The sequence below is a fragment of the Pristiophorus japonicus genome, chromosome 1, assembly GCF_044704955.1.
Source record: "Pristiophorus japonicus isolate sPriJap1 chromosome 1, sPriJap1.hap1, whole genome shotgun sequence".
NCBI classification, from domain to species: domain Eukaryota; kingdom Metazoa; phylum Chordata; class Chondrichthyes; family Pristiophoridae; genus Pristiophorus; species Pristiophorus japonicus.
This window is the reverse complement of record NC_091977.1, coordinates 423,694,972-423,709,457: the sequence shown is the minus strand read 5'-3', so window position 1 is coordinate 423,709,457 and position 14,486 is coordinate 423,694,972. Positions and strand designations below refer to the sequence as shown.

Sequence of the window (14,486 nt, the reverse complement as noted above, 5' to 3'; positions counted from 1 at the left end):
CCAGCCTTGGTCACCCTGGAGCCATGTCTCCGTAATGCCAATTATATCATATTCGTTAATAGTTGCCTGCGCAGTTAATTCGTCCACCTTAGTATGAATACTCCTTGCATTTAGATACAGAGCCTTCAGGCTTGACTTTGTAACATTCTTATTCACACTCTTTGTCCCTTTAGAATTATGCTGTAAAGTGGCCCTTTTTGATTTTTGCCTTGGATTTTTCTGCCCTCCACTTTTACTTTTCTCCTTTCCTTCTTTTGCTTCTGCCCCCATTTTACTTCCCTCTGTCTCCCTGCATAGATCCCCATCCCCCTGCCATATTAGTTTAACCCCTCCCAACAGCACTAGCAAACACTCCCCCAAGGACATTTGTTCCGGTCCTGCCCAGGTGTAGACCCTCCGGTTTGTACTCGTCCCACTTCCCCAGAACTGGTTCCAATGTCCCAGAATTTGAATCCCTCTCTCTTGCACCATTCCTCAAGCCACATATTCTTCTTAACTATCCTGCTATTTTTACTCTGACTAGCACGTGGCACTGGTAGCAATCCTAAGATTACTACCTTTGAGGTCCTACTTTTTAATTTGACTCCTAGCTCCCTAAATTCAGTTTGTAGGACCTCATCCCATTTTTTACCTATGTTGTTGGTACCTATATGCACCACGACAACTGGCTGTTTGCCCTCCCCCTCCAGAATGCCCTGCAGCCGCCATGAGACATCCTTGATCCTTGCACCAGGGAGGCAACATACCATCCTGGAGTCTCGGTTGCGACTGCAGAAACGCCTATCTATTCCCCTTAAATTAGAATCCCCTAACACTATAGCTCTCCAACTCTTTTTCCTGCCCTCCTGTGCAGCAGAGCCACCCACAGTGCCATGAGCTTGGCTTCTGCTGCCTTCCCCTGATGAGCCATCTCCCCCAACAGTATCCAAAGCGGTATATCTATCATATTATAATACTATCACATTATGATCACTCTTCCGCAGAGGATCCTGTACGATGAGATTACTAATTAACATGTCTCCGTGCACAATACAAGATCTACAACTATACGAGCTCAGTGTTCAGCTCGAATAAAATAGCCAATTAAAATACTCGGTTGCATTAGCAGAGGGTAAGTGTAAAATAAAGCAAGGTTCTGTCAGCAAGCAAGCATTCCTCAGCCGAATGTAAACAACTGTGCAACTAAATATGACCATCATTGCATATACCAGCAAGTATTGTGAAACCTATATTATAGCATGTACTTTGTAACAATCCATGTCCTGACAAAGTGTGTAGACGTCTGTACAGAACAAAATTATAAACAAAATATAAAGGGAAAGAAGTTGCATTACAGTTATATAAACAGCCCAACTGGCAATTTCTCTTTTGTGGCCCTGGACAGTAAGTCCAGAATTTTTACCTGGAGACCCGCTGGAAGCGGGGGACACCTAGTAGCATGTGGGAAACCCATAAGTCCGGGTTTCCCTGCACGCTGTGGATTTTTAACTCCACAGTGTGCGTGTGATAGTCCCAGCCCAGAACTCAGCCTGATTGATAGATTGGCTTCCAGTCGGGCGGGGAATGCTGGACAAGTGGTCTTAACCCCAGGTAGGTGCAATCCTGGGGGCGTCCGATCCCTAACCCCGGGGGGCCTGATCTCGGTGGGGGCGGGGGGGGCACAGGGGGCATCTAATCTCTGACTTCGGGGATGATCCGATCCCGGGGGAATACGATCCCCGATCCCGGAAGGGGGTTCCGATCCCGGGGAACGAGATCTGTATAGGGGGGTCTGACTGTGGGGGAGCTTGCGGGGCCAGGAGGAAGCACTCCTGCTTCTCCTGACCCACAAGGATTTCTCCCCAAAGCTGTCCTCGCCTCGCTGCAGCTGCTGACATTCCCAAGGCCCAGGACCTCGAGCCGGCCACAGTTACACCAAAGTAGGTCTTATCTGAGACTTTCAGACTCATTATCATATTTAAAGTGCCAAACTGCTTCCTGGGACTGAGATAACTGCCCACCCCCCATTCCACCTCCACTAAAACAGGAAGTGGGCGGATTAAGGGCCGGATTCAGATTTTTAACACTTTAACCTCTCATCAGACCCCACCCATCTGTTTTTGAGATAAGGAGCCCCCCCCACCCCTCCACCCTAAGTGACACCAAGCTATTCAAAATTGCATGTTTCTTACACTGTATTCTAGCAGATCACCCATGACATTGTTATAGTTGTCAGAGGAGTTGTAAGAAGAGCTGTAATGTCAAGTGATATTATTAGGAATATTTACTTACCAGCATTGGCAACATCTGAAAGCATTAAAATGAGGGTTTTAAGTCTCACCATTTTCAGATGGGGTCTCATGGTCTAGCAATATTTTGAGAAGCCTGTCCCGGGGTTTCACGAACACTGGAGAAGGTGGTTCTGGGAACGATGGAACAAGTTCTGAGATTGAGGATCACTCAGAGAAAGGCTATGGGATCTGGAAGCATTAGGGAAGAATATCTGGGAGCATTGAGTGTGATTCTAGAACTGGGGAATGCTGAGAATGTAGTCTAGGGATTGTAAGCCCTGAGAAGGAGTCCCAGCATCTAAGCTTTGTGAGTTCCCACAGAAAACCTCCGCAAGGAAGAGCTTCCACTCCTTAAACATACAGATTGTGTGTGATAGCAGGCAAAGGAGCCTACACATCAACGCAAGATATATTGAACTTTGTCTCAAAGCATTCATCCTTCGAGATTCAAACTTCCTGAGCTCTTCAGGGAAGAAAATCATGTCAACAGATTGTGTGTAACTGCAGTCAAACATCAAACTGTTTTCCAGAAAGTAATTGCAATGTTTTGCATAATTTCACGGACCTCAGTGTGTCTCTGTGGGAGGTTAAGTTTAGGAAAAATGTAGAATCAATCGGGCAACATTTAAAAATCTGAGATAAATAATAAAATTCATGCAAATCTACAAGCCAGTTACAGATTCGTATTTACTTGTTGTAAGATTTTTAACCTCAGTCATCTCACACTCCTGCAGGATCTAATCTCAATCATAAATCTTCATAGAGGTCAACTCATCCAATCTAATTTAAATCTCAATACATTTAGATTTTGAAAATAATTCATTAAAGTCATAAAGCTGTATTTTATTCAGATACCATTATTGCTCAGTGAGTAAACTCTGAAGCTACAATAATGAAATAAACCACACTTGAAACACTCTCTCATATCTGCAAAGATTGCATTTCTATTTAATTTCTGTGGACTGATTTTTGGCTCCATTATGCCCCCAAAATATGCATATTTGCATTGAAACAAAGGGATAAATTAGGTGGGAACCATTTTTTAAAATTGGTCTTAGGATGTAGGCAACACTGTCAAGGCAATATTTATTGTCCATCCCAGGTTGCCCTGATGACATTGAGTCAACCATATACTTCAGGACTGAAGCCACAGTGACAAATAAGGCCTGTTTTAAGTCACAGAGATTTCTACTCATGCATCACACTTAGCAAGCCTTTTAGAACTCAATGAGAAGAAGCTTATTTGATACTGCAAATGATCATTCAGAATCCTATAGATTGTGAGAAACTTTTATGAAAAGAATAGAAAATCTTGTGACTTCATAATCAAATGAGCATAAATTAATGTTTAAACTGAGTAATAACTGCAAGGTTTATTCACTGGAACTGACATTCACAGTGTACTAATGGTTCCAAGCACTCAAAATATTAAATGAGTTAATAATGTTAAATAATAGAAGCTTGACTATCTAAACTAATCATGCAGAGGTTCTTAAGAACATAAGAACATAAGAAATAGGAGCAGGAGTAGGCTGCTCCACCATTTAATAAGATCATGGCTGATCTGATCATGGAATCAGCTCCACTTCCCCACCCGCTCCCCATAACCCCTTATCCCTTTATCGTTTAAGAAATTGTCTATTTCTGTCTTAAATTTAATCAATGTCACAGCTTCCACAGCTCTCTGAGGCCGCGAATTTCACAGATTAACAACCCTCTGAGAGAAGAAATTTCTCCTCATCTCTATTTTAAATGGGCGGCCCCTTATTCTATCATGCTCTCTAGTTCTAGTCTCCCCCATCAGTGGAAACATCCTCTCTGCACCCACCTTGTCAAGCCCCCTCATAATCTTAGACTTTGCGATAAGATCACCTCTCATTCTCTGAATTCCAATGAGTAGAGGCCCAACCTACTCAACCTTTCCTCATAAGTCAATCTCCTCATCCCCAGAATCAACCTAGTGAACCTTCTCTGAACTGCCTCCAAAGCAAGTATAATTTTTCAGAAATATGCACGCAGTATTCCACATGTGGCCTCACCAATACCTTGTATAGCTCTAGCAAGATTCCTTGCTTTTATACTCCATCCCCTTTGCAATAAAGGCCAAGATACCATTGGCCTTCCTGATCACTTGCTGTACCTGCATACTATCATTTTGTGTTTCATGCACAAGTACCCCCAGGGCCCACTTTACTGCAGCACTTTGCAATCTTTCTCCATTTAAATAATAACTTGCTCTTTGATTTTTTTCTGCCAAAGTTCATGACCTCACACTTTCCAACATTATACTCCATCTGCCAATTTTTTTCCCCACGCAATTAGCCTGTCTATGTCCTTTTGCAGATTTTTTGTGTCCTCCTCACACATTGCTTTTCCTCCCATTTTTGTATCATCAGCAAACTTGGCTATGTTATACTCAGTCCCTTCTTCCAAGTCATTTATATGGATTGTAAATAGTTGGGGTCCTAGCACTGATCCCTGCGGCACCCCATTAGTTACTGGTTGCCAACCAGAGAATGGACCAATTATCCCAACTCTCTGTTTTCTGTTAGTTGGCAATCCTCTATCCATGTTAATATATTACCCCCAACCCCGTGAACTTTTATCTTGTGCAGTAACCTTTTATGTGGCACCTTGTCAAATGCCTTCTGGATGTCCAAAAACACTACATCCACTGGTTCCCCTTTATCTACCCTGTCCGTTACATCTTCAAAGAACTCCAGCAAATTTGTCAAACATGACTTCCCCTTCATAAATCCATGCTGACTCTGACTGACCGAATTTTGCTTTTCCAAATGTCCTGCTACTGCTTCTTTAATAATGGACACCAACATTTTCTCAACCACAGATGTTAGGCTAACTGGTCTATAGGTTCCTGCTTTTTGTCAGCCTCCTTTTTTTAAATAGGGGCATTACATTTGCAGTTTTCCAATCTGCTGGGACCTCCCCAGAATCCAGGGAATTTTGGTAAATTACAACCAATGCATCCACAGTCCTTGCTGGTACTTCTCTTAAGACCCTAGGATGCAAGCCATCAGTTCCAGGGGATTTATCTGCCTTATCTTATTGTGATAGAGCCCACAGGATAAAAATAAGGACACTTCACTGACGGAGATTCTAACCAAGTTAAATCAGCACTACAGTCCTCAACCCCTGCAAATTACAAATTACATTACAAATCAGTGAGTACATTTAGCTTTAAAAAAGCTATCCATTCACTGTAAGTTCGGAAACTTTCAAGACCGAGCATTGCATAACCACTTTGTTTGTGGGAAGAAAAATGAAGAAATCAGAAGAAAGTTGTTGACAACCCTAACTTGACTTTTGATTTAGATTGTCAGACAGCTATGTCGATGGATATGGCCAACCAATATTTTCGAGAATTTCGCACCATTTCCATTCATCAGACAACCGAGGTGAATCGCCTGCAATTTAGAAGTAAAAGGCAGTTGGGCTCCAAGGCCTCAGCAACTGGACAAGGTAACAATGCATTGAGATCATGCTATCAGTGCCTGGGACAACACATTGCTCAAAGCTGTCCATATGTGAAGTGCAGAGTGTTTCTTCTGCAAGAAAACTGGGCATCTTGCGAAGACATGCCGAGTGAAGAGTGAACCGATGTTCAAATGCTATAAGTAGAAATCAGCAGAGACTGCATAGCATTGATGCGAAGCAACATGTCGAGGAGGTACACATCATCAGGACCACGAAGGTATCTAATAACAATTAGCGGTGTATCATCATCCAAATAGACATTGAAGGAACCAGGATACCCATGCAAATTGACATTGGTGCATCTGTGAACATGGTACGGAATTGCTATATCTCGACAAGTTGAGTGATTTTTCCTGTGGTAGGACATATCACTGTACTGGTGAAATACAAAGATCAGTTTCAGAGCTTGCCTCTCTTAGTAGTGGCAGGAGCCAAGCCTGCCTCAACAGGTAGAAGGTGGTTGGGATCACTGAAGCTAGATTGGAATGAGATTATTTGTGTTGAAACGAGATTTGCATTGAAGGATGATGTCATCAAGCAGTATCCAAAGGTGATCTGTGAAACAGACAGTCCAATCCAAGGCTGCAAGGCGAATGTCAGAGTACAGAGGCTTACTGCAAGCCACGTCCTGTACCATACGGACTCAAGGAGAAAGTTGAGCAAGAACTCAAAAGACTAGTGACTGAGAACATTATCTCTAAGGTAGATCTAAGTAATTGGGCTACACCCATTGTTGTTGTACCTAAGTCAGATGGTAATGCTGATGCTATCTCCAGGTTGCCATCCCCATCACAAGTTACAAGCAATAGGGAAGAAGTGTTCTATTTTACATACATTAAGTCACAGCTGAAGAGATTGGTAGAGCAACCAAACATGACCCACTTATGTCAACGGTGTATGATTATATAGCAAATGACTGGCCAAACCAAGTATCAGAAGAAGATATTCATCCATACTTCCTTTGTAGGAATGAATTGTCAGTAGATAAAGATTGTATCATTTGGGGTGCAAGAGTAGTTGTTCCAAATAAGTTAGGTCCAAATTGTTAGGAGATCTTCATCACCAGCACCTGGGAATGTGCTTGACCAAGAGTTTTACATGCAGATACTTAAGGTAGCCAGCACTAGATAAAGATATAGAGTACTTTGTTAGTCAATGTACAACATGTTAATCAGTAAACAAGAAACCACCACCAGTACCATTACAGCCATAGAAATGGCCTCCCAGGGTGTGGCAAAGGTTACATGTAAATTTTGCTGAACTAGAAGGACAGCAATTGTTAATTGTGATTGATAGCCATTCGAAGTGGGTAGAGGTGTTTCCAATGCAGAAAATAACAACAAATAAATCACTAGACAATTTACGAAGATTGCTTTCTTCATATGGCCACCCAGAAGAAATTGTTCTGATAATGGACCGCATTTTTGTTCAGATGAATTTGCATAGTTCATGAGCAGAAATGGTGTGCAACACACCAAAGTTCCACCATATCACCCAGCATCAAATGGTGCAGCAGAGCGCACAGTGCACATTGTAATATATGCCCTCATCAAACAAATGTTGGATCCAAATCCAAAGAAACGATAGTTGTTGTTGGACCACAATTGCCAAATTTTCTAATTACTTATTCTAATACTCCTCATACAACGACTGGTAGAACACCAGCAGAGTTGTTTCTCAAATGACAGCCACGAGCCAGGTTCTCATTGTTAAAGCCAAACTTGGCACAGTCAGTAGAAGAGAAACAATTAAGACAGAAATAGAATCATGATAGAGGCAGAGTAAGAGAAAGAAGTGTGAAATTGAATCAGAAGGTTAGAGTGAAGAACCATCACTATAAATGGTTACCAGGAAGATATGTGGTCCTCGCACATATTTGGTCAAGATGTTTGATCAAGGAAAGGTTAGGTTCGTTCCCATTGATCATATTTTACCGACAGATGTGGAAGGAGTTGGAAGTTGGAATAATTAGATTATTTCTGATGAGTCAGATAGTCTTGTTACAAGAAGAGTACCAGTAGCAAATCCTACATCAGATCTGTTAGAAACCAGTGCAAGAGAAAGTCAGAATCGAAGTCTGAGTCCGATTCAGACAGACAACAGTCTGAAGTTCTAGAGATTGAAAATGTAGATCAGGGGCACCCTTGGAGAAAAACTCTCCTCAGGCTCAGACTAATTTCGACACCATGTTTGGAAAGTTCTGTTCAAGAGCAAATATATCCTCTTCGAAACAGAAAACAAGTGGTTAAGTTTGATTTGTAAATATGGAAAAATAAATCTGTATCTTTTGTTGTGTATAACCTTGCAAGTTATGTATAATGATTACTTCTTCATTGAGGAGGGAGAAGTATAAGATAGAGCTCCACCTAGTGGACTACTGTGGTAATGCAACTACTGCTGTAAATACAATAAAAGGATACTGTAACAAGACACATGATGACAAGTTCCTGTTGGAGACATCTTATAGTCTGTGTGTTTGCAATGTCGTAAAGAATATATCACATACGCCACCAGATTGGGAAGCAACTCAGCGAGCAGGTCGGAAGGGGGCAAACACCGACAGTTAGCACGAACGCCGGCAGTAGCATGTAGAGGCCTTTTTAAACTGTTTTAATGAAGCATTTAAAACCTGCTTTTCTGCAGCATGTTGCATTGCAGAATAAATGGTTATTGTTTAATTTTCAGTGAGCTTTTGCACAATCATCAGAACTATGTTTCAGCAGCAGAGAGCAAGTAAAGGAACTTAACATTCAAATTCCCTCCCTGGCCCCTAATGACAAATGAGGAGAAGAAAGAAAGATCTTCAACAATAGGAAGATCATATGGAACCTTTGCTCAAGGATGGTGAGTAACTGCTACCCATGACTGATGATTACTGAGTTATAACAGTAAGTGAAAAATAAAATTACATTGACCATGTAGTGACATCAGTACATAAACTTAAACAGGTGTAATTGTCAGTACCAGCAAAAGCATGTCTACAGAGTTAAAAGTTAAAAAAAATGTGGCTGCAGCGTTTGCTGCTGCTTTCATGTCAGTGTTCAGTCTTTGTTCCTCCACAGCACTGCATGACATAAAAACCTGCACCATTGCAAGTGAATAGAAACATAGAAAATAGGTGCAGGAGTAGGCCATTCGGCCCTTTGAGCCTGCACCGCCATTCAATAAGATCATGGCTGATCATTCCCTCAGTACTCCTTTCCTGTTTTCTCTCCATACCCCTTGACCCCCTTAGCCGTAAGGGCTATATCTAACTCCCTCTTGAATATATCCAATGAACTGGCATCAACAACTCTCTGTGGCAGGGAATTCCATAGGTTAGCAACTCTCAGAGTGAAGATGTTTCTCCTAATCTCAGTCCTAAATGGCCTACCCCTTATCCTAAGACTATGTCCCCTGGATCTGGACTTCCCCAACATCGGGAACATTCTTTCTGCATCTAACCTGTCCAGTCCCGTAAGAATCTTATATGTTTCTATGAGATCCCCTCTCATCCTTCTAAACTCCAGTGAATAAAGGCCCAGTTGATCCAGTCTCTCCTCATATGACAGCCCAGCCATCCCTGGAATCAGCCTGGTGAACCTTCGCTGCACTCCCTCAATAGCAAGAACGTCCTTCCTCAGATTAGGAGACCAAAACTGAACACAATATTCCAGGTGAAGCCTCACCAAGGCCCTGTACAACTGCAGTAAGATCTCCCTGCTCCTATACTCAAATCCCCTAGCTATAAAGGCCAACATACCATTTGCCGCCTTCACCGCCTGCTGTACCTGCATGCTCACTTTCAGTGACTGATGAACCATGACACCCAGGTCTCGTTGCACCTCCCCTTTTCCTAATCTGCCGCCATCCAGATAATATTCTGCCTTCGTGTTTTTGCCCCCAAAATGGATAACCTCTCATTTATCCACATTATACTGTATCTGCCATGAATTTGCCCACGCACCTAACCTGTCCAAGTCACCCTGCAGCCTCTTAGCCTCCTCCTCACAGCTCACACCTCCACCTAGTTTAGTGTCAACCGCAAACTTGGAGATATTAAACTCAATTCCTTCATCTAAATCATTAATGTATATTGTAAAGAGCTGAGGCCCCAGCACTGAGCCCTGCGGCACTCCACTAGTCACTGCCTGTCATTCTCATAAGGACCCGCTTATCCCGACTCTCTGCTTCCTGTCTGCCAACCTGTTTTCTATCCACATCAGTACATTACCCCCAATACCATGTGCTTTGATTTTGCATACCAATCTCTTGTGCGGGACCTTGTCAAAAGCCTTTTGAAAGTCCAAATACACCACATCCACTGGTTCTCCCTTGCCCACTCTGCTAGTTATATTCTCAAAAAATTCCAGAATATTCGTCAAGCATGATTTGCCTTTCATAAATCCATGCTGACTTGGTCCAATCCTGTCACTGCTTTCCAAATGCGCTGCTATTTCATCCTTAATGATTGATTCCAACATTTTCCCCACTACGGATGTCAGGCTAATTACCCGTTTTCTCTCTCCCTCCTTTTTTAAAAAGTGGTGTTACATTAGCTACCCTCCAGTCCATAGGAACTGATCCAGAGTCAATAGACTGTTGGAAAATGATCACCAATGCATCCACTATTTCTGGGGCCACTTCCTTGAGCACTCTGGGATGCAGACTATCAGGCCCTGGGGATTTATCGGCCTTCAATCCCATCAAATTCCCCAAGGGGCCTCGCACAACTAGATTGCTAATTAGTCCCTTCTCATTACACATCACCCAGTCTAGGATGGCCAGCTCTCTAGTTGGTTCCTCAACATATTGGTTGAGAAAACCATCCCTAATACACTCCAGGAAATCCTCCTCCACCTCATTGCTACCAGTTTGGTTAGCCCAATCAATATGTAGATTAAAGTTGCCCATGATATCTGCTGCACTTTTATTGCACACATCCCTTATTTCTTGTTTGATGCTGTCCCCAACCTCACTACTACTGTTTGGTGGTCTGTACACAACTCCCACTAGCGTTTTCTGCCCTTTGGAATTCCGCAGCTCCACCCATACCGATTCCACATCATCCAGGCTAATGTCCCTCCTTACTATTGCATTAATTTCCTCTTTAACCAGCAATGCCACCCCACCTCCTTTCCCTTTCTGTCTATCCTTCCTAAATGCTGAATATCCTTGGATGTTGAGTTCCCAGCCTTGGTCACCCTGGAGCCATGTCTCCGTGATACCAATTACATCATACCCGTTAACTGCTATCTGCGCAGTTAATTCGTCCACCTTATTCCGAATACTCCTCGCATTAAGGCACAGAGCCTTCAGGCTTGTCTTTTTAACACACTTTGCTCCTTTAGAATTTTGCTGTAATGTGGTCCTTTTTGTTTTTTGCCTTAGGATTCTCTGCCCTCCACTTTTACTCTTCTCCTTTCTATCTTTTGCTTCTGACTCCATTTTATTTCCCTCTGTCTCTCTGCATAGGTTCCCATCCCCCTGCCACATTAGTTTAACTCCTCCCCAACAGCACTAGCAAACACTGCCCCGAGGACATTGGTTCCGGTCCTGCCCAGGTGCAGACCGTCCGGTTTGTACTAGTCCCACCTCCCCCAGAACCGCTTCCAATGTCCCAGGAATTTGAATCCTTCCCTTCTGCACCACTGCTCAAGCCACGTATTCATCTGAGCTATCCTGTGATTCCTACTCTGACTAGTACGTGGCACTGGTAGCAATCCTGAGATTACTACTTTTGAGGTCCTACTTTTTAATTTAACTCCTAGCTCTCTAAATTCGTCTCGTAGGACCTCATCCCGTTTTTTACCTATATCGTTGGTACCTATATGCACTACGACAACTGGCTGTACACCCTCCCTTTTCAGAATGTCCTGCACCTGCTCCAAGACATCCTTGACCCTTGCACCAGGGAGGCAACATACCATCCTGGAGTCTCGGTTGCAGCCGCAAAAATGCCTATCTATTCCCCTTACAATCGAATCACCTATCACTATCACTCTCCCACTCTTTTTCCTGTCCTCCTGTGCAGCAGAGCCAGCCATGGTGCCATGAACTTGGCTGCTGCTGCTCCCCTCTGATGAGTCATCCCCCCCAACAGTACTCAAAGCGGTGTATCTGTTTTGCAGGGGGATGACCGCTGGGGACCCCTGCACTACCTTCCTTGCACTATTCTTCCTGTTGGTCTTCCATTCCCTATCTGGCTGTGGACCCTTTACCTGCGGTAAAACCAACTCACTAAATGTGCTATTCACGTCATTCTCAGCATCCTGCATGCTCCAGAGTGAATCCATCCGCAGCTCCAGTTCCGCAACACGGTCCATCAGGTAAGCATTCCATCACAATCCTGGCTTGAGCCTTGTAGATGGTGAAGAGGATTTCAGGGATCAGGATGTAAGCCATTCATTGCAGAATAGTTAGTTGCGTTTCTGCTCTTGTAGCCATGCTATTGATAGGCCACAATTACAGTACTGTGTGCAGTTTTCTGTGCCCCATTATCGAAAGAGTATTAAAGCCTATGTAAGAAAAACTGGTATTCGAGATTCTTATATATATGCAATCTATAGTCATTGACCAAACTAAACTTACCCAGGATTCTCTGTGGACATGGGAATGTACACAAAAAGCAGTTTTGACTCGGCTCAGATAACAAGCAGCCACAGGCTGCTGGTGAAGTTCAAATTGTTAAATAACATGCAAAGTAGAATCATAGAATCATAGAAATTAGAGTTCATTTACAAAATTAATTAAAATATATTTAAACTATAGCTAGTATAAAGAAGCATAAAGTAAGGCAAGTCATTGGAGTTAAGGTACCCATCTGATGGAGTAAAGTGAGATTGTTTGGGCACTATCCAAGACTCGAGAGACAGTTTGAAATGAGCCCTCGTTACCAGACCGGGTACTGCTTGTTAAGAGTAAAAGAGATAAGGTGAATTCCAGTGAGATAAAAGATTGTATAACATGGACAAAGTAAGGTTAATGGAAAATTACTGGAGGCAGGAGTGGCCAAGATATGACCTTGGGTCTGAGTGACAGTGGTATTTTGACCACTAGAACCAATTAAAAAAGGTGATTTTGTTAAAGACCATGGGGCCGAAATTGGTGAAGGGCAAGGGCCGCCCAAGTGCTGCCCAAAGGACCGCCGATGGCCGCCAAGATACCTGACGGTATTCTGGGCGGGGTTTTCAGCAAAAAGATCCTTGAAAGGGCTGCCAGCGGCAAAAAAGGGACTTACACCGTCAATCTGGGCGGCAGCGGGCGGGATCTCATTCTCAGCGGCAAAGGCACTTGTCGCCCAAGTGTCACCGAAGATGGAGTCGAGCCTATGGAGGGTCGAAGAGCTGCAAATAAAAAGCATTTAAAAATAAATATCGGAAGACCTTTAGGGGACCCCATCAAGGTAAGTCGCTGTAAAGAAAATTTTAAAAAATTGTTTAATAACCTTTTTTTTCAGCTCTTCATACTCATCGTTGGGGACTGACCAGCCACCTCTCAGCGGTCCACCCCTGTTCTGGCGCTGACTTCCACCGACTCCCATTCGCACCAATCTGGCATCTCGGTGGGCGGGAGGGCAGTTGTGCCACTCGGCCGCCCGCTGACGTCAGCGGGCGGTTCCCAGCGGTTCTCCCCTCCTGCCCGCTCCACACCAAATTGAAACTTGCACTGGGCGCAACTCGAGGAGGAACATCGGCGGCAGTGGGCGGTAAGGCCCCCATATATGGCCAAACGAACCTTTGATAAGAAATTGGTTAAAAGATCGACACTTAAAGAATGCCTTCACACTGAAACTGCTGAGATAGCAACGAACAGATTGAAGACAGCATCACCTGTGTGCGGAAGTTTCCAGAGAACGAAGGCTGCGAGCTTTCGTTCAATTATCGCCTTTTGTTAAGTATACTACTGCTTTAAACTGAATAAATTTTGATCTATTGCACAAAACATACTGACTGCTACCTATTAGTGTCTTGTCCAAGAACTCTTGAAAAGTTCTATACCTAAGAGAATTTATGGGCTGAAAATGGGATAGTCCCTGAAAATGGGTACCAGAATCACGGTGCACGATTAACCCGCACCTGTTCAAAGTAATACAGGCATCATACAAACTGCATTCTGCCTGATATTTATAATGATAGTGGCATGCAGCCCAGCGCTAAATGCATTGCTGAGTGGTTTCATGCTCAGCAGGGGCCCAAGGTCATGTGAGGCAAGTGCCAATTAAGCTAGCATGTAGTTCTTAAAGAAAGCTTCTTTCAGGGGAGGTGCATTCTGGCTGCAGAAGGTACTGAAAGTTGTTGTAGAGGAGTGTGTGACCTACAGGAATAATGAAGATGGTGCAACATGGCAGAGAAGTGATCCCAGATTTTCCAATCTAGCACTTGAGGCCCTTGTAGAGGAGATGGACAGTAGGTGAGATTTCTTGTATCCACAGGAGGCCCTCTAGACAGACACTGAGAAGCGAATGGGAGCAGATAGCCATCTCTGTCAATGCAAGAAGGGTAGCCCTGAGGACCTGGATGCAGTGCAAGAAGAAAGTTAATGACCTCACATGAGTGGTAAAGGTCAGTGAATTCATCTTCAAATGCCTTATCTCTCAAACTGCACCACTAGCCTCACACACTGTTCAATTCACCTCATCCCCATTACTCATCTATCAACAATCTCTATCAATCATGACTCATACCTCATATTCATATGCTCCATCTCACCCTCACACACTTACAATGCTGCAAACCTCAC

General features: G+C 43.5%; 1 long non-coding RNA gene across 1 annotated transcript in view; it reads left to right on the top strand.

The window, feature by feature from the left end:
- Nucleotides 1-1,484: 1,484 nt before the first annotated feature.
- Nucleotides 1,485-14,486, top strand: part of LOC139259908 (uncharacterized) — a 31,542-nt gene continuing 18,540 nt past the window's right edge. The window contains exons 1-2 of the long non-coding RNA XR_011592679.1: nt 1,485-1,590; nt 8,451-8,609. This is a non-coding gene — a long non-coding RNA (uncharacterized lncRNA). The remainder of the gene's footprint in view (nt 1,591-8,450; nt 8,610-14,486) is intronic.